Source organism: Cupressus sempervirens, chromosome 6 (genome assembly GCF_028749045.1).
Source record: "Cupressus sempervirens isolate cs-2001-9-10 chromosome 6, ASM2874904v1, whole genome shotgun sequence".
In the NCBI taxonomy this organism is placed as follows: domain Eukaryota; kingdom Viridiplantae; phylum Streptophyta; class Pinopsida; order Cupressales; family Cupressaceae; genus Cupressus; species Cupressus sempervirens.
In genome coordinates this window covers 256,828,851-256,850,754 of record NC_143123.1, presented here as the reverse complement: position 1 = coordinate 256,850,754, position 21,904 = coordinate 256,828,851, and the positions used below count along the sequence as shown (strand labels likewise).

General features: G+C 35.5%; 1 pseudogene; it reads right to left on the bottom strand.

Annotated features, from left to right (window-relative positions):
• Nucleotides 1-247: 247 nt before the first annotated feature.
• Nucleotides 248-1,317, bottom strand: LOC149552224 (UPF0496 protein At4g34320 pseudogene; annotated as a pseudogene).
• Nucleotides 1,318-21,904: the final 20,587 nt, after the last annotated feature.

The following is a 21,904-nucleotide window of genomic DNA, read 5'->3' as shown; positions in this document are numbered from 1 at the left end:
TAGTTTGAAAAGATTAATTTCGTAAATTTTTTGTTTCTTTTGTACCTTAAAGATTGGAAAACTAAGTTCTATCACTTTATTACAATAGCCTCGTCTTCATCTCATCCCATGACATATCTGCAACAACTAGGGTTTGACTCCAATTGAAGACAAAATGCAACTTGTTTAGCCCTCTTTTTGGGCCAACTTGATGATCTCGTACACAACCAATTTCCTAGCCAACCAATTTCCTAGCCTATCAAATGTCTCAACTATAACTATCCACATGTTCAAAATGGCTCTCAATCTCAGCAATAAAATTCTACTACTTTTTCTTGATATCATCCATGGAAATTTGCAAAGCATCTTTGAACTTCAATCCTAGCTCTACACTCCTCAGAATTGAGCTGATAGTGATCTCAAGGCAGTTTACAAAAACCCTAATAGTTTCAAGATCTTTTAGTCCTAGAAATGCTCCTACATGCATTACACTTATAAGCTCAGGCTGGCCTCTGATTGTTTGTTCATATTTCTTCCAAATATTATTAGCTCATTTCCTTACAGATCTAATGGGACCATCAACAATGGTAGCAAGAGCTAATGCAACAAGTGGTGCGGCAATGGCTATGACCACCATAGAGCAAATCAAAACAATTGTAAATGCAACAACAAAAATAACACTAGACACCTTTTTCCATGCTTTGACGTGCTTAAGCTTTTTGTCCAATTTATTTCGTTTCACATGGAGTTTCTCTAGAATCTCCATATGCCCTTTGTAGACTAACTGAAAACGTAGAATAAAATCTTCTAGAAAGGGTCTTTCTATGTTTTTGAAACTTTCTAGGTCCTCAAGAATATTCTTGCATTGCACCTCTCTTGGAGGGGGTCCTCCAAGTGGAATGTGGCGTAAAGCAATCTATATTATTAGTTGATTGTCAGTGGCCTTTTTTAGGCAATTTTCTAGCATCAAATAGAAATCTAGTATTTTCAAGCAATTATCAAAGTATTCTTCTACTAGTCGAACAACTCTCGATTCTCCCGGACATCCTCCTTGTTTCACAAAACAAGTCTCATGACTTCTTGATCTAGTCAAAGAAGGCAAGAGGTAACCTTCTTTAATGAATCCAAAGAAAGGCTTTGAGCTTGTACCCCATTAGACACAACCTTTATAGCTTGCTTTGTGCGAGCCTAGATGACATTATCAAAATCCTTGATATCTGGATCAACCTTGCAGGCCTCCTCATAAGTGCTTAAGTCAACCATATAATTTGTATTTGCTTCTAAATCTATATCTGACATAGCATTCTCCCTTGATCGCTTGCTCATTTGACATCCCATCTCCTTCCAAACCCTTTAAAAATAAATCAAACAATAGCAAAACCTGAAACAAAATCCCAAGCTCAAATCCACTGGCTATCAAAACAAACCCTCACATACAAATTATTTCTAAAATCAAGAAAACTATTAACTTCACAAATTATTACTAAAAACAAGAAAACCCTAATGACCTCTAAACAAAAGGAAATGTAGGCTTTGTTGTGGTCTCCCCAACACACACCCCATTCCTTACTAGGAATGCAAACCCCCTACAAGGGAGAAGAAAATTTGGTTAAATAAGTTAGAATTTTAGAGTCAAAAAACCAAAAAAAAAAAGGAAAAAAAATCATCATCATCTAGTGTGCACATGCATTGAGGCACAACGTGCGCTTTGCAAAAAGGAGAGGGGGTTATAAAACCCTCCCTCCCCTTCTTACTTGCTCTTTTTTTTTTGAAGAGCAAAGAGGGAGAGGTATGGAGACCCCCCCCTCTACCTCCATTTTTTTTTCTTTCCCTCTCAAAAACATGCGCATGCATCGGAAGCGCCACTGCATGTGCCCTTAAAGATTGTGTGCAACGCAGCTCGCACTATGCACAACCACCACCGCTACATGCCCTTTTGCATGACGTTGTGCATGGCTGCCATCACAATCGCTGCTGCACCCCTTTTGGGCACGTGGCACAGTGTTGCGCGCATCCTTTTGGGCACATGGCACCACTTGTGCCCCCTCTTTTGGGCGCACACCACCCTCATATAGACTCTAAACACGCGCCGTCGTGCCTCCACCCAAACTTTTTTTAATTTAATTTAATTTTAGTTTAAATTAGTTTTAAGAGAAAAAATTAAAAATATTTTTAAAATATTTTTTTAAAAAAATAAAAAAATAAGTTTCCTAGAGGGACATTTTTTTCTTTGTTACTTTTTTTTATATATCCAATAATTAATCATGTTTTTTTTCTTTTGTGATGTGTAGGTAATATAATCAGATGGCGTCCACATCCAGATCAATAGAAAAACCAGTTGTGTGCAAATTCTAAGGCATAACCCCGAAATCACAATTGTACGATGAATACTCTAAGATCAAAGACACAGAACTTGGACATACAGACTTGGGAGGGTTCTTGCGAGTTTGTAACAACCCAACCAAAAGATCATCTTTGAGATCTGACCTAATCCGTTCCAGATTAGTAAATGCAACATCACATCTCGAGACCATGCAATTAGCTGAATTGATTATAACCCTATCTCGGCATTTTTTTCATAATGAAAGGGTCATAAAGAGCATCACTGGGGAAGTGGTCTTGGATCTACGACTTGATAATATCGAGAGGGTTTTTCATCTACCTAGACCCGATCAGTTCATCAGGCTTTCATTTGAAGCACCTAAGAGGTGGCATAAGGATCATTACCAGGAGGCCATCGACATCATATATTCCTCATACTTCATTGAGAAACCCCCTCGGGGGAAGACAATGAGAAAAGTGGATCTGACTCAAGGATACATGAAGGATGACATTGGATATTCAATCATTCTCCTAAGTAGAGTTATGGAATTTCCTATAGCAGGTCATCTCACTCCATTCATGGTCAACTTCATTAAGACCATCAGACACACAAAGATGCCACTAGATTGGGCCACCATACTTAATGAGAACTTGTGTGACTAGTTGCAGATAGTAAAGGACAAGAAGAAGTTCTATATGACTTCTTATGTGGTATATCTACTTGCAGCAAGAGCCACCAACTATCCTGGGTTGTACAAGAAGGGCAATATGCAGGATCCTAATGCATGGCCATATATAGTCTATCCTTAGCTAGTTAAGAAGAAGCTCTCACCATAGAGCAAGGAGTACAAAATTATGAATGATGCCTTCATCTTTGCCATCATTTGATTCATCGAAGGGGATTATGGGAAGAGATTTTCTGATGAGGCCAAGACACAGATCATAGCTCTCAATGCATATTTCATCCAGTTTCAGACATTCACATACATTCGGGTTGGTGGTGCATCCATCCATCCAAAGAAGCTCCCAAGATATCCAAGTGACAAGTTGGTTTTGATGAAAAATTCCCAGCAGATTGAGTCAGCTTATGAGAGGATAAAAAAAAAATGGAGGCCTTAGTGGGATTGGCCTTTTGTAATAGGAGCATACTAGGTACAGAGAAAGCAAGATATCTCGACTTTTGAGTGGGAATGGGAGAATTATCCTCTTGAAGAATATAACTCTCCCCAACCATTCTTCGACAATGTTGGTAAAGTGGAAAACCTGGTAGGAAAAGAGTTCTATCATGAGGACACCATTGAAGATCATTGGATGAATGCCACAAATGACTATGATGTTCATATCAGGGACTATTGTAGAATGATTTTGTATTTAGCAAAGAAGGCTCTCCATTTGACCATCCTGGATAAGATAAGGCTATAGGATTCACATTAGCTATTGGATACCTTATTCAATACAGATAAAGTTGGCAAGAGGCCCATCCTGAATGCAAAAATTGATAAAGAGGAAGGAGATGATATTAATCATCGAGTGAGACATGTCGTCAAAATGACAAAGAGTTGGATCAAGAAACCCTTTCCACTTGATCCAATTCTGGATACAGTGATATTCCATGCACATGCTTGCCCAGAAATGGTAAAGAGGAAGAAAGTCATAATTCCTATATTTGTGCTCCAGTCTCCTATCAAGCCAGAAATAGTCTACTAGCTTGATCGTCTAGTGGGATACTACCATCCTTTAGAGAAGAAGAAGGAAAAGAGGATGAGAGCCTCTCCTCAGAGGATTTAGATAGAACATGTTGAAGAATAGGCCACTTCGCAATGATAGGAATCTACTCCCCAGTAGCCCCAAGACTTTGGAATTTCTCATATCCAAGTTGATTTTCCATTGCCTCCTATTTTGTCAAGCCAACAAGAAGAGGGAGAGATTCTAGAGACATCCATTCATCTAATGCATGAAGAGCCTACTTCTCCTATGGTTCCACAGAAGAAAAAGAGGGTCAAGGTTAGAATGAACAAGAGGCAAAGAGTTTGTAAAAGATTAGTGCCTAATTCATATATTCCTTAAACCATTCCCGAGGAAGAATTAGATGAGGGGGAAATAGAATCAAATGAGGAGGAGGAGTAGGTGCCTCTACAAAGGATAACTTGACTAGCCAAAGCCACAAAATTTGAAAGAAAGAAGAGCATCACAAATACCCCACCACCCACCCAAGCTGAAATGGTAGAACTCTCTTCTTCGAAAGATGAACTACAACAATGGTTGAATGAGCAAAGGGAGCTAGGTGATGATGTTCTCTCCATCCCAAATTTTGATTTCATACTAGAGGATATAGAATTGGTTGGAGATAAGATTAGAGATACTCCTACAGGTGAACTTCAATAGCAAGATTGGACGCAGATGCCACTCAAGACACATGGTCCTCATCCAACTCCCCCATCTTCACCTCAACTTATGATGGTAAATAAGGTTTCAATGACACCTCTACCTCCGAGTTCAAAAGAACATGTTTAGAAGGAATCATCATTACAAGGAGAACCAGAACCAAGGATTACTGATGAGCCATCAAAAGAGGCACATGTAGTAGAATGTATACAACAACCTTCTCAAGAAGTTGAGGATCAAACTACAGGATCTATAGAAAACAAGACTACAAAAGAAGAACCCTCACAATAGGAGACTCCAAGAAAGAGTGATAAAGGGAAGGAGGTAGTTGAACACATCCCTTCATCATCTAGAGCCAAGGTTATAGAAAGACATATCTCGAGATGGTTCCGAAAAGAAATAATGAGAGGTACTAAGCATCAATTCCTTACTTTAGAGGATGATATTTGTGACATGGCTAAGATTTTGAACAAGCTTGACTCTCCGTTACATGATCCAATGCCATTTGCATTCATTACTACTACTTGAAACCAAGATTTATTTGCACAAGTGGTTCACCCTCTGAAAGTTATAGATGAAGAAGTTGTTAGCCTTCAGGACTACGAAGTGAAGGATATCATGTTAGGAAAGCCTACGTGGGATACTTCCTGATAGATGATGACTATGGGAGTCAAGGAGGTTCTTAGCCATATGGAACAAGATGAGATTGAAATCATAACACTTCGAAGGAAAGTTGAGATCTTAAAAGGATATTGAGCTGAAGTTATTGGTCCTCTTGATTCTGAAAACCCTAAGGAGACTTTGAAAACCATTCTTAAAGAAGGGGTGTATGACTTAGTCCATTTTTGAGAGCTTGTCAAGATTGGTGAGACAGCCTTGAGGATAGGGGTGTCACTATAATCACAAGAAGTCTGAAGTTATTGCATGCTACACAAGAAAATGTTGACAAGATCGTGGCAATTTTGAGGCAGGACTTCAATATTATGGATGAGGTACAAGTATTGAGCAAGGATTTACAAACTCTACAAGCCATAAAGGGGCAAAGGTACTGCATTCTAATTGATGTATATACTGAAGAAGAGTTAGACATGATAGATGATTGGATAGAAAAGATTGCAGATGGAAATAAAGTGATGGAAACATTACATGATGAGATACATAGGCTCAAGGACCAAGCTCGAGAGCAAATTTTGGAAGCAAAAAAGTTGTACAGTGATGCATGCTTGGACATTTTTGAATATGAAGAATGAAAGAAGCTTTTACCAATTGAGGTAGTTGTGGAGAATTTTAGAAACACTTTAGAGGAAGCATCCAATGATGAAGACATCAGACAAGCCTTTAGGACAGAAGAAGCACTATTAGAGTATGAGATGGACAACTACAGACAGAAGGTCAAAGACAAGTATGAGCCTTTGGATCTTCCCAATACTGCTAAGATTATTGAGATCATGGAGAAATTCAAGGGCAAACATCCAAACATATCTTTAGGATAAAGATGAGAAAAACCCAGATGCCAGAATTTCAATTTTGACACTTAGTAAAATTTTGAGATTTTGATCTAGTCAAGGTCCATAGCTCTGCAGCTCCACAACTTTGCAGATCCATAGTTCCACAGCTCTGTAGGTCTGCAATTCAGAGGTGCACTGACAGTTGACTGCCAGTTCCAAAAATAGCACTTTCCATGCATTGGGAGCTCATTCTGATGGCAAGTTAACTCCAACACATGCCTAGTGAAGGGCTACTTTCTATTTTTGATGCCTCCATGCACTTCCACTTTGACTGATGGCTTCCTCCTACTTTCTCTCTCATTCTTTCATTGTTTTTGACATGTAAAGGGCTCATGCATCCAATTAATTAATAAAATATGGATGGAGTCCCTCCAAGCACTAGTTAGATTATCAGTTTGTATATATTTAGTTTGTTTAAAATATTTTAAAAGCATTTTATTGCATTAAGATATCTCTCAGTCTCAACACAAATTGAGGAGACGATTTCTTATAAATACCCCATTGTAAAATGTAACAGGGGCCGCCGTTATTATGCAATAAAATTATGTTTTTGGTGCTAGCATTCAGAGTGTAGTTATTCTTGCCTGAATATGTCATTATTTTGTGGATTTTATTCATGATATTGTGATTGAACCAAAGGTTTATTGTGTTGTTTCTAGTTGTGCAATCTTTTAGTTTTGGTGTTTTCTATAGATATATGAATTATGTTGATATAACGAGCTTGAGAAGAGATCACTCGATTGTGTCTACATAGCTTTTTGTCTCACATGAGCACACTTTTCGTGGCCTTGTGATTTGATGAAGAGTGAAACATCATTCAATTTGTTAAAGATTCTCATCGACGATTGCATCAGTGGATTCTAGGAAGTGTTGCTCCTATTTTCATTGGTTTCCTACGGATTTCTTCGAAGGTTTAACTCATAGCATGCTATGTTTTGTAGCTTATGTCTGTTTAGGAATTTCAATTTCAAGTCATTTGATTTCATGTTATTTACTTTCAGTTTCATTATTTTCTTTGCTAACCCCCTGTTAGAATAGGACCTCATAGTAGTTGCATTGTTATAATTGCATTCATTAAAAAAAATAGAAAATACAAAAATATTGTTCTTTTGGTGTGATATTTTGAGACAAGAAAAAGATTTTACTTCGATTCCAAGATAAAAGAGTTTTTAGAACCAACAAAGGCCTCCTTGTGAACATTCACATTTATCTTCTACGAAGTAGATTTTGGTACGTCACAAGACAAACAATGAACCTTGGAGTGGATCCTTAAAAGATTTGCTTTTCAAGAGAGGAATTACACTATGGATTCTTGCCGTTGACCTCATGCAGAACAAACACCCAACATGCTTTCAATAATATTTTCATCAATCAAAGGTTTGTTTGAAAGAGGCACATTTTGAAAACCCTCCAAAAATATAATCACAATGTTACATCCAGCAAATCTACTATCTCGCATAGATCATTAGAAATTTATAGTAAAATGAGAAAGTTTCTTACAAGAAACACCAAATTTATTCGACAAGTGACGTAAATTTGAACTTTTCAATTTGTCATTAAGGAAGAAATTAAAACTTTTAATGTTCTAGTAAAGGAATCATTTGATATTTCCTTGCATAGTTTAGAATATATTGTAGAAAGGGATATCACATATGATTTAACTACCACACATTTTGGTCAAGTGTTTTTCCTTAATAAAATGGGTCACTTTTCTTGTTCAGGGAGAATCCTTATTGATAGAATTGACTATCTTGTTACTGAAGTTATTCTTGCATGTGTAGGTAAAGAACACCCACACAAGGTTCCTTTTAACATAGCCAAGCCTTATCTTCTATCATCCCCTTCAATTTTATATGACTAGGTGGCATGAAGTTTCCCTCCCTTAGTTATGGATATCACATATCTATTTAAAATATTCAAATTTTAAATTATATATATAGTTATTAGATTATCATTTTTTTGTTTCTTAATTGAATAAAATCTACATATATTGCATAAAAAGAATGATCAGTAGAGCTCATTCTAAAATATTAGTAACCTTTGTTAAAGTTTGTAGATGTGATAAAGATCTTTAGTTCTCAAAATTTGTACATTATTATCATTATTGTTATCTTTAGCTGAAAAGGTCACTTAAGTTTAATTTTTAATATTAAATGTACATAACATGTGTCATTTACATGTATTCAAGCATGAATATCCGAAGAGTTATAATTAATTATAGGAGTTATGGGAATCTCAAGAGAAATTTAGTTATAATGTGAAGAGTCTCTCCTATTGTTATATATTTGCATCAAGCAAAGGATATTGTACTCTCAAACATTTCATTATCAATAAAGATATATTTCTATTGTGTGGCTAGGTTTTTTTCTTCATTCTCAAAGGGTTTCCCAGAATATTTTTGATGTTTATTGGTTCATTTTTGCTCCTTCTTATTGCTATTTATCTCCATTGATTTATGGGCTAAAACTTAACATGGTATTAGAGCCTAGTTGGATAATAACAACTAAAGAAGAGGGTTTTTCTGATTTTTAGTTTATATCATGTGTCTAACGGAAATATTTTTTTGGTCTGGATATGAGATATGTCTTCATCATTCTCTATGACCCTTGATGCAGTTTAGTGCATGAGATTGCAAAGATAAATCAAGATTTTTGAATTTTTTTTCATGTCTATTCATTTAAGCAATTGTGCAATGTTTTCTTCATTCTTTAGGCACGAGCACCGTTGGTATTTTAGAAAAGAATAGAAGTGTACGAGACCATTTCCATCGCATCACCTCTTCCATGATTTATGGAGAAAAGTGTATGTCCATTGGAATGAACATAATTGAAAGACCCACTTGTGTGAATAACTCCATCTGACATGATATGTAGCTCATGCAACAACCCTGATTCAACCAACGCTAGCAGTTTCTTGTGTAAAAATAGTATGCTTGTATTCTCTAGTCTCGCACCACCAAATGCCTCTCGCAGGGCAACCAAGGAAACCCTACCCATGCTAGCATAGCCAAATGATGCAAGAGCATCCTAGGTGTAAGAGTAATCTTGCATCACCAAAAAATATTTTATTTTTAGTCTTTTCTATTTTCATAAGGACTAGTAGACAAGGTGGTTACTATTTATGGGAACTTGCTACTTTTAGTAAGTTTTTCATATGAGCTCAAAATGTTCTCATTTTCTACATGAAGGTTCATTTTAGACTTATAAGCCTACCATAAAAATTTCATTGCTCCAGCTTAAGTATTAGAGAAGTTATTATAGATTTTCTGTAGAAATATTTGCAGAAAAAATTTCAAGCTCACCTTTGGAGGCCTTAGAGTGCCTAGATCAGGTCCAAAAACTCAACAAAAGGGTGCTTCCACAATATTGAGCTTGTAGATCATGAGATGGCATTTCTAAAAAGTAGTTATAATAGCCCATTGGAGAAATGTTTCATGAGTTATGGCCTTTCAAACTTGGACTACCCGGAATGTCTAAAATAACTATCAAAGATGTATTTGGCTAACTCTATATGTAAGGTATGTGTAGGATTATGGTGTGCCAAAAAGTAGCGATGTGAAAAAAGTGGATTTTAAAAATGTCTAAAAGAATTTCAAAATCCACTCTAACTTTTTTCCACCAACCTAATATAAAATTGGATACTCAAAACCTATGGCATCGATTAAAAAAACCCAAGAGCCCCTTTTCACATTGTGTTTATTTTGGTTTGAGCGTGGAGGTCGATTCAGGTATTGGATTTTGAAATGGGTATCAAATAAGGTAAGTTCTTTTTTATAATGTTTTGAATGAATATTATTATAAATTAGTTATTTTAAATTGAATTTGTTAAAAATTAGGTTTTTCTTAATAGAAATTGTTGAAATTTAGGTTATTTTTAATAGAAATTATGCTTTGCAAATTAATAGGTATGGTTTGACCCAAATGATGATACTGAGGAAGGAAATAATGTTCCTCATAACCCTCCACTAAATAATCCCCTACCCCCTCAAAACCCTCCTCAAATTGAAGATTTGATATTTGAAAATCTTGTTGAACTGAGGATTTTGCAAACCACATATAACACTATACGCACATTGGCTCCACTGTTAAACACTATGGTGGATAGTATTGAAACACTTACAAATGAACAAAATGCATCTCTTCACTAGAATCACCAAATGCATGCTATTTTTTATGATGGGTTGGACTATGATGAGGTTGCGGCTCTAAATATAACTAAAGATGATATGGTTAGCCTTTTTGTGGACCCACAAATTTTTAAACAAGTAGAATGCACAAAGCCCAAACTATCAATTAAATGGTGCACAAATGAGGCTATGCATGTGAACTTTTGGGATTGTTGGTCGATGGTTTTTGACATCCCTCCATACAAAAATTTAGAGGTACAATTTTATTTCATTAAAAAATTGTATGTCAAATTTGGGTTGGGCCTCAAGGTAAACTATTGGAGCATGAGGCCCAACATGGGTGTAGGAGGAGGAGCTCCTTAGGATAGACCCTTTGCCCAGTGGAAGAAAGCTGGGACTTTTGTCCCCCTACTGATGTCTCCCCCTCCTCCAACATAGCATTCTAATATCATTGTAGAGGCTAGCTCTCAAACTATTAGAGCGATCCATAGATTGAGTATCCTATTGATATCTTAGGCTAGATCAATGTTGCCTCCCCATGTTGATGATGTTGGCATGAGTTTACCATCGACAAGCTGGTCACATGTTTGTGTGCCCCATACTTGCATAATGTGCAAGAATATTTGTTTGATTCCCATAGGTGATATTTCTAAGTATTAGTTTGTATTTGAGGAGGATACACTAGATGCATGTATAGAGGCTAGATACCCTGATGTGAGAGAGGAGGGGCATGTAGAGGCATCAAATATTTCTATGTCAATACATGTATACATTTTTTTGTTACGACATATTTGATTTAAATTTTATCTTTATAATAGAGTAATTTTAATTTTTAACCCATACTGACTCATACATGTATGTGATCTTCATTCATGTTTAGTTGATGACTAAGGAGGAGCTCAGACAGGTTGATAATGTCACACTCTTAGTTATTTCATTTGGCTTTGAAACATCTACGGTATATTATGTTGTGTTCTCATTATTTTTTCTATTTTATATTGGAGCATATATATGGTTTCTAATCTTTCTTTTCTCTTGTAGGTATCACTTGTTAGTTGGGGGTAGAGTGTGGGGGATGAGGCACAACCCATTAACAAGGGAAAGGTAATTAGGTGCTTTTAAAGTGATTAAATATCGATGCATTCTTGTAAAATGTTTGTGGTAATGAAATTTAATTACATTCTTTATTGTATACGGTGCGGCTACTGGAGATGAGTCTAGGTCGATTCCACATCATAGACACTTTGGCATTTCCATTTGTAGTGAGAGCCTCATTATATGTATAAGTATCATTTATTTTTTATTTTCCTTATTTTCATAAATAAATTCAAAACTAATTTATGTGATATTAACTAGTATTTTTTATCTTATAGGAAACACCTTGTGCACAAGACATTAGACGCTAGAGTTTTGTATCTTTGTTGATGTAGCCATTATATTTAGATGAGGAGTCACCATAGGTAAGTTTTAGTTTGAATTCTTGATTATATGTTTTAAATTTAGCATGCTATGAATTATAATGTTATAGTTTAATTTTTAGATTCATATGACAAACATACTTGAACATACACAGGCCACAATCAACGAGGTTCAAGCATTGTCGAGGACATATGAGAGGACTCCTAATCAGCACAGGAGGTCAATGAGAGAGGTATTTATGATGAAAGTTTAATATTATAAATCTTTATTAAAAAAATGATCATTATGAATTTGAGTAATTCAATGTTATATACATAGAATCATATGAATTTAGTAGTCTAACTTTGGGTTTTCCTTTTTTGTTTATGTAGAAGGCATCTAATCCACCTAGTGCAATGAAGAGGTTGCATTTTGATCATCCACCGACAACATAGGATAGTGTAGTTTTCATAGGATGCATCATGAGACATTTTGAGATGGCATGTGCCAAATTGTATATAGAAACATTGATATTATACACATTCCAATGGCATGATCAGCCACATTTTGTATATGGATCTTTGTATTTTGATATATATTTGTATAATTTGTCTATGGATGCATGAACTTTCATATATATTTGTGTAATTTGTCTATGGATACATGTATTTTGATATATATTTTTGTCATTTATGTGCACAATGATATACATATTAATTTAGTATAGTATTGTTCAATTTATCATAGATCATGTGTATTGTTCATGTTTATGGAATATCATTCATTTTGATCATGTTTGTAAATAACATTTTAACAACCTTTATTATCAAATTTTGATGCAATGTTTAATTTCAAATGCTATCATATATGTTTAATTTGAAATAAACTCTACAATCCCTTGAGATGTCACTATGGATCACCTGCCCAAATGCACTTAGAGCACCTTTGAAATGAGATAGGTTATCTAGGCCTCAGCATGACCATCTTGTAACATTTGATGTTTCATTTATAGCCCTCACAAGCTTTGAGTTACAACACTTGGAAGATCGACCTTGAAACACACTTAGAGCACCTTAGAGACTCTTTGGTATAGGGTGGTCACGAATGATGGAGGCTCTAAATGACTAGAACAAGGGTTTCACTAGGGTTCACCTACCCATCTGAAGCTAATGGCATTGACAATTCAATTTCAAGACCAACAGTTTCAAAGTTACACTATGATGCACCTATGAACTAAGGCACACTACGAGTTTTGGCATTGAGTGAGATCATTGTGCTGAATCCAAGCAATACGTGATCTCTCAAAAATGAGATAGGTTATTTTAGGCCTTGGTATGACCCTTCTATAGCATTTAACATTTTATCAATAGCCCTCATGAGCTCTAAGTTATGACCATTGAAAGATTGACCTCTAAATGCACTTAGAGCATCTTAGGGACTCCTTAGTACATGGTGGCTATGAACAATGGAGGCTCTCTATAGCCAAAAAAAGGGTGTCACTAAGGTTCACCCGATCATCCAAAGCTAATAGTGCTAATGATTTGATTCCAAGATCAGTGATTTCAAAGTTACATTGTGATGCACCTATGAAATGAGGCATACTATGAGTTTTGGCATTGAGCGAGATCATTGTGTTGAATCCAAATAGAATTTGATCTCTCAAAAATGAGATAGGTAATTTTATTCCTTGGGATGGTCATCCTATAGCATTCAATATTTCATCAATAGCCCTCACGAGCTCCAAGTTACGACCCTCACAAGATCAACCTTGAAATGCACTTAGAGCACCTTGGGGACTCCTTGGTATGGGGTGGCCACAAATGGTGGAATCTCTCCATGGTCAAAATAAGGGTGTCACTAGGGTTCACCTATCCATTCAGAGCTAATGGTGTTGATGATTCGATTCCAAGAATAGCGGTTTCAAAGTTATGCTATGATGCACCTATGAACTAAGGCACACTATGAATTTTGGCATCACGAGAGATTTCTATGCCAAATCAAAATGGAATGTGATATCTCAAAAATTAGATAGGTTATTTTAGGCCTCAACATGAGTGTGCTATAGAATTTGACATTTTATTGATAGCTCTCACAAGCTCCAAGTTATGACCCTCAAAAGGTCAACCTCGAAACACACTTAGAGTACCTTGGGGACTCCTTGGTATGGGGTGGACATGAATGATGGAGGCTCTCTATGAATGGAACAAGGGTGTTACTAGGGTTCATCTACCCATCTAGAGCTAATGGTGTTGATGATTTAATACCAAGATTAGTGGTTTCAAAGATACGCTGTGATGCACCTATGAACTAAGGCACACTACGAGTTTTGGCATCGAGCAAGATTGCTATGCCAATCTGAAATATAATATGATCTCTCAAAAATGAGACAGATTATTTTATTTCTTGGCATGACCATCCTGTAGCATTCAATGTTTTATTGATAGCCCTCACAAGCTCTAAGTTATGACCCTCAGGAGATCAACCTTGAAACACACTTAAAGCACCTTGGGGATTGTGGCTAGACCAAAGGTGTCACTAGGGTTCACTTGCCCATCTAGGGATAATGACATTGATGATTTGATTCCAAGATTAGTGGTTTCAAAGTTAAGTTATAATGCACCTATGAACTGAGGCACACTATGATTTTTGGCATCAAGCAAGATCATTATGCCGAATCCAAATAGAATTTGATCTCTCAAAAATGAGATAAGTTATTTTATTCCTTGGCATGATTATCATATAGCATTTGATGTTTCATTGATAGCCATCATGAGCTCTGAGTTATGACCCTTGGAAGATCAACCTCGAAATGCACTTAGAGCACCTTGGGGACTCCTTTGTACAGGGTGGCCACGAATGATGGAGGCTCTCCATGGATAGAACAAGGGTGTCACTAGGGTTTACCCACCCATCTAGATTTAATGGCACTAAAAATTTCATTCCAAGATCAGCGATTTCAAAGTTAGACTGTGATGTACCTATGAACTAAGGTACACTGCAAGTTTTGGCAACGAGCGAGATCGTTGTGCCGAATCTAAATGGAATATGATCTCTTGAAAATGAGATAGTTTATTTTATTCATTGACATGACTATCCTCTAGCATTTGACATTTCATCAATAGCCCTTATGAGCTTCGAGTTACAACCCTTAGAAGATCAACCTCGAAACACACTTAGAGCATATTGGGCACTACTTGGTATGGGGTGGCTGCGAATGATGGATGTTCTGTATGGCCAAAAAAAGGGTGTCACTAGGGTTCACCTACCCATCTAGAACTCATGGTGCGAACGATTTGATTCCAAGATCAGCAGTTTCAAAATTATGCTGTGATAAACCTATGAACTGAGGCACACTGTGAGTTTTTGCATCAAGTGAGATTGTTGTGCCAAATCCAAATGGAATGTGATCTCTGAAAAATGAGATAGATTATTTTAGACCTCAACATAATCATCTTATAGCATTTAATGTTTCATTGATAGCCCTCACAAGCTCTAAGTTACAACCCTCAGAAGATCGACATAAAAATGCACTTAGAGCACCTTGGGGACTCCTCGGTACGAGGTGGCTGTGAATGATGGAGGATCTCCATATCTAGAACAAGGGTGTCACTAGGTTTCATCCACCCATCTAGAGCTAATGTTTATAATTATTCCATGCCAAGATTAGCAGTTTCAAAGTTATGCTATGATGCACCTATGAACTGAGGCACACTACGAGTTTTGGCATCGAGTGAGATTGTTGTGTCAAATCCAAATGGAATGTGATCTCTTAAAAATGAGATAGGTTATTTTATTCCTTGACATGACCATCCTATTGCATTTAACATTTTATTGATATCCCTCACGAGCTCTGAGTTACAACCCTCAGAAGATTGACCTCGAAATGCACTTAGAGCACCTTGGAGACTCCTTAGTACGAGGTTACTATGAATGATGGAGACTCTCTATGGCTGAAAAAATGGTGTCACTAGGGTTCACCCACTCATTTAGAGATAATGGCACTAATGATTTGATTCCAAGACTAGCGGTTTCAAAGTTACACTATGATGTAGCTATGAACTAAGGCACACTGCGAGTTTTGGCATCAAACGAGATTGTTGTGCCAAATCCAAATGGAATGTGATCTCTTGAAAATGAGATAGGATATTTTAGGCCTCAACATGAATGTCCTATAACATTCAATTTTTCATCAATAGCCTTCACAAGCTCTGAGTTATGACCCTCAGAAGATTGACCTCGAAATGCACTTACAACACCTTGGGGACTCCTTGGTATAGGGTGGTCATGAATGATGGAAGCTCTCCATGATTGACACAAGGGTGTTACTAGGGTTCATCCACCCATCTAGAGATAATGGTACTAATGATTCAATGCCAATGTTAGTGGTTTCAAAGCTACGCTATGATGCACCTATGAACTAAGGCACATTGTGAGTTTTGACATCAAGTGAGATCACTATGCCAAATCCAAACGGAATGTGATCTCTCAAAAATGAGATAGGTTGTTTTATTCCTCAGAATGACCATCCTATAGCATTTTTCATTTCATCAATAGCCCTCACAAGCTCCAAGTTATGACCCTCAGAATATTGACCTCAAAATGCACCTAGAGCACCTTGGGAACTCTGGTACGGGGTGACCATGAATGATGGAGGATCTCCATGACCAGAATAAGGGTGTTACTATGGTTATTATTAAGTAAAAACATTATTTTTTACCTCTTTCAATTTTTTGGCATTGGGCACAGTGTAAGTTTGGGGTTAGTATGTATTAAAATCATCATTTTTTAGGTCCCTCCACATAAATTGCATTAAGTAAAATCATCTGTATTTCTTACATTAAATCAAAATGCTTACATTTACAATATCTTAATTTTTTCATCATTATTACATCAGTACACAACTATCAAAAATCATAGTGTCAAAAATAGCACTGTCAAAAATCATAGTGTCAAAAATCGTAGTGTCAAAAAAAGTAGTGTCAAAAATCATATTGTAAAAAAATAGAATAGATATTTCTTCCTTCTACTCCTTATTTAGTTTTTTATCTTCATGTATGGATACTCTTCATGACATATCTACATTCCAATATTATAAAAAATATTAGTAACTTATTGTATTAAACAAGATAATCATTGGTTCACTAAATCATTATGAACAAAATAACATAAAAAGTAAATATACCTAGTCGAGTGTTCTAGTAGGGTCCTCTCTCTCTGTTAGGGTCTCCAATAGGGCTTCATGATCAAAATTAGTAATATTAAAGAGTTATTTTACTTTTGGCCTTCCCTAATGCTTCAAAAATTTCAAATTTGTTGCTATAATAAGATGTTAATATATGAGAATTATTTTGTGCTTCTGATAGTCTTTGAATGTAGGAATTCCATTCCTTCTAAGCATGTGTGTCCATAGCCATGTTCTAGTAACAACCACTGAACTAGTAGGATATGTGTATCTATCATCATCTGTGATCGATTGTGCAAGATTTTTTTTACCTCTTACACAACATGCTAACCAATAATCTAATTTCTCATCATTCCCCTATGGTGCAACCAATGCAAAGACATGTCCTAGCTGAAGAAGATCTGATAGATGGTTATGCTTAAGTGAACCTTCCATGTCATCATTTCTAATAGAGGGTATGATAGATAATGGAGTAAGATAATGTGGAGCCCATGTGTCCACCCACTCACTTAACTCATAATAATCCCAATCACACTAAAAACAACCAGAACAAAAGAAAGCTAGTTGCCATGTCCAAATGGCTCATGTACTAGAATCAAAGCTCTAAAATGTATACATCTTTTATGTTCTCTCACTATAGCACAATCTAATATATCACCTATGGACCCTTCCTCAACCAAACAAAAGAACTTGTGTACTATCAAATCAACAATCCCCCCTATGATAATGCTAAACTACACCAATCAACAATGCTATGACCACCAAGAAAATTTTCTCCTAAAATATTAAATTGCTCCTTAACAAGAGCTCTCTTCACACATGCCCCTACTCCATCATGTTCCCCTTTCCCATGGCCAGACTCAAAAAAAACTCTAAATATGAGGCACCCCCCTCTCTACGTGCATCCTACACAACCAATAAAACATGCAAACATTCTTAAATTGACCTGTGCAATTATCTGACAAAATGATATGTCTATCCATAGCAATGTCATGCTCTTGTAAGAAATCAAAAAAATTCTCAAAAAAATGTTGCACAAACTCATGAGAGTGAGATCTATCATCACTCATATAAAAATGGTACTCTCTAATAATCTTCTGATTATCTTCCGCACTATCAGGAGCATGTATATATGTTATGTGGAAAAAAATAACAATCTAAATGGAGTTGTAATACTAGGATTGTGTCTCATTTTGAGGCTGCAATGTGTAGTTTTTAGAAAAGTCAAAGACTGATATAATAGTGCCAATGGGAAAAGTCTCCTTGCACATTCTAAATTGTTGATCCAACCACTGAGACCTATGACTATGTCTTGCTTACTTGTAGAAAATATTTTTCTTGAAATCTAAAATAAAACTAGCCACACTGATTTATTTTCCAACCAACTCACATCTAGAGACCTCACCCTGACTCTTCAATGTGTATTTCACCATTTTATATACCATTTTTTTACTATTGCCTTCCCAAGATCTTGTTTGCACCCCTCATGGAAACATGTGTCAAACTTGGATAAGCCACCACATTCTAAACACTTCTCATTTAAGTAAGCATTTCTATAAAAGATAGAACCACCAACTCTATGACATAAAAATTGATCTAGAAAGTCTCTTGATGATTTTGGAAGCCCACTAGCACCACAATTCTCCAACATTTCTTTACTATGCAAAGTAGAATGGATGGAGTATAATAGTTCATGGTGTATAGAAAACTCGACATTATATTTGCAACAACATATATTTCAAATTTTAAGTGACACACAATAAAATGACTTCAAAGATTCAAAATCCCTTTGTTATATATGCAATCTTAGATGACTCTTTCTAAATTCTTTGAATAACATAGTTTAACTTACCTCCAAATAATTTTTATGATGTGGCATGTGGTCTTTGATGCCAATTCTCAACTTTAACATATCTTTAGCATTGGGTGATACTATTGAGCTAGAGTGCCAAAATTGTGTAATTTCTTCTTTCACATCATTGGATAGCTTCTTATCAAAATATGGAAGTCTCCCACCAAAATCCCATGTTTCATTTCAAAGAGGATCATCAATTCTCTCTCATCTACTAAGTGCTCTTCTCAAAGTAGTATGATTTAGGTTCAAGTCAATACAATTTTTTCTCATATATCTACTCTTTTTCAAATGATAAATTACCAAAGAGGTTGTAATAACCCTTCAAGCAACTCTCTTATCCTTCTCAGTGCTATTTGTCCTAGTGCTATTGAGAGCACTAAAAAGATTCTTCACAATAATGGAATTTCTTTCCAATCTTTTATTGACATGAATCTTCAATTTGGAAAGGATGGGTCTCATCTTTTGCATCTTTAATAAGTGCATAAAAAGTTGACATTTCTCCACCATTGTCTTGTTGTCAAAAAACATCTTATATAATCTTCAAGCCCATAATTGAATGGTTCTTTCTAATTTTTTCCCAGCCAAATTGGTAATAATCATTTCACCAATTTCAATTATCCATTTTAGTATTCTAGAACCTTCATGTTTATTATAATTAGGAGAGCCATTTGGTTTGATAAGTATTTATTAGTTAATTTTTAATGAAAATGTCTGTAAAGTGATGATTGGCATATTGATTGAAAAATAACTATAATTTTCAAACAGTATAACATTTTTGAAATCCAAAAGTTGCATCAAATTCTATGATTCACCTAGTATAAGGAACATAAAATAAAATATTAATTTAGTAAAGTTTTCAATTAGTTAAGGGGGTCAGACATGGGAGATTTTTATTCTGGAAAATTTATAATAGAAAATTCATATTTAATTATTTATTTGGAATAAAAATACTCAAAAATATGTTTCACATCTGAGCATGAGTCTAGTTATATATATATATATATATATATATATATATATATATATATATATATATATATATATATATATATATATATATATGTTTAAAAATATTATCATTTGATTTTGATTAAGGTGGTTAGACATACACCTACTTTTTATTTTCACCTTGAAATTTTTGTAGTACTGCATTAAAATTCAAAATTTTGACCAATCAAATAATTTTTCCTCTAGATAAGGCCTAGTATTTTTGAAACTACATTCAATATCCTATAGATTATTTTCTTACAACTTTTTTTATATAAAGTCTAGAACCACTTTAAAATTGTGTCAAGTTGACATAACCTTGATTTGCTAGTTTTTCACTACCACTTAAGGCCATAGTTTGGTTGACCATGATCTTGCACATACCTTGTATTCTTAGGGTCTTTCAGCCCTAGGAATTAAGTTTCAATGTCTAGAACCTTACTGGGCATGATAAAATTACCTATTTAATAAAGGCCCAAGTATTGTCTAGAACAACTTTGGGTGACAATTGGTAGCTTGTCTTATAGATCATTGTAATGAAGGCGCCCATGTGGCTTAGCATATTATAATTATGAATTATGTAATTCTACATTTGAAGCGATAATAAGAAGTCCATATTTTGTTTTTGCATTTTCTTTTGTTTCTTTGTTTCTATTATGAGTTTATGGTATTAAGGGGAGCACCCTTCATCAAGTGGTATAAGATCTAGAGCTCTTGAATGTGTGGATAGGTCATCGACTGTGAAGGCAAAATTGAAGGGATATGCAAACATCTAGTGGTAGGAGGTTTACTTGGAGAGAAATAGAAAGGGAAGGCAAAAAATCACCAGATGAGATTGAATGATAGCTAAACTGAAGTGACAATTCATTCTTGTGGATTATGAGCTTGATCTATTGAAGAAAATGCAAGGGTTGAATCAAGCAGGAAAATCTGTTCAACAATATACCAAAGAGTTCTATCGAGTTCTTATTAGAACCAGCAATGCAGAAGCTACCAAGATGAGGTACTTTTTGATATCATACCTATGGAAATATGTCATATGTTTTTGGGTAGTCTATGGCATTTTGGTAGGCATGTTGTACATGATGGGTGAGAAAATACATACACTCTAACCAAGGATGGAGTGAAGCATAAGTTGAAGCCATTGAATGAGAAAGAAGAAAAGGTATGTAGTGCTGAAAAAATTTGTTTTGTTGATGGAAAAGAGTTTCTCAAAGGTATGAAGCATGAACATATGTGTTTTTCTATAATTCCAAAAGATAGTATAAAGAAGAAGTAGAGGAGGTACTTGTAGAAGTTGCAGATATGTTGGGAGAGTTTTCTGATATTGTATTAGATAATATACCTCATGGGTTTCCCCTAATGAGGAAGATTAATCCTAAGATGGATTTGATTCTAGGAGCCAATTTTCCAAACAAGGAAACACACAAAATGACACTAGCAAAAAGTGAAGAGTTGGATAGACAAGTTCATGAGTTATTATAGAAGGGGTTGATTAGAGAGAGTCTAAGTCAATGTGTTGTACCAGCCATATTAGCACCATAGAAGAATGGAGAATGGAGGATGTGCAAAGATTCTTGCACTATCAACAAGATCACAATCAAGTAGAGATTTATGTTGCCAAGGATGGATGATATTATGGACTGTTTGAGTGGATCTGACTATTTCACAAAGATAGATCTAAAGAGTCATTACCATCAAATTCATATTAGAGAAGTTGATGAGTGGAAGACTACTTTCAAGACAAAAGAAGGATTGTACGAGTGGTTAGTCATGCCTTTTGGGCTAACCAATGCACCAAGCACTTTAATGAGGCTCATGAATGAAGTATTGAAGGAGTTTTTGGGTAATTTTGTCATTGTTTACCTATATGATAAATCAATTTTTAGTAAGACATTTGAGGAGCATTTGATACATATTTGCAAGGTGTTTGAAACATTGACGTAAGAAAAGTTGCTAATAAACCTAAAGAATTGAAATTTTTAAAGAAGGTGTTGCTATACTTAGGATTTGTAGTCTCAGTAGAAGGTCTAAAAATGGACCTAGAGAAAGTGAAGGCTATCCTTGAATGGCTTACACCAAAGAGTGTGATAGAGGTATAGGACCAAAAAATGGGTTAACTGCATAACTTACTATGAGAAAATCACAAAACTCAATCAACA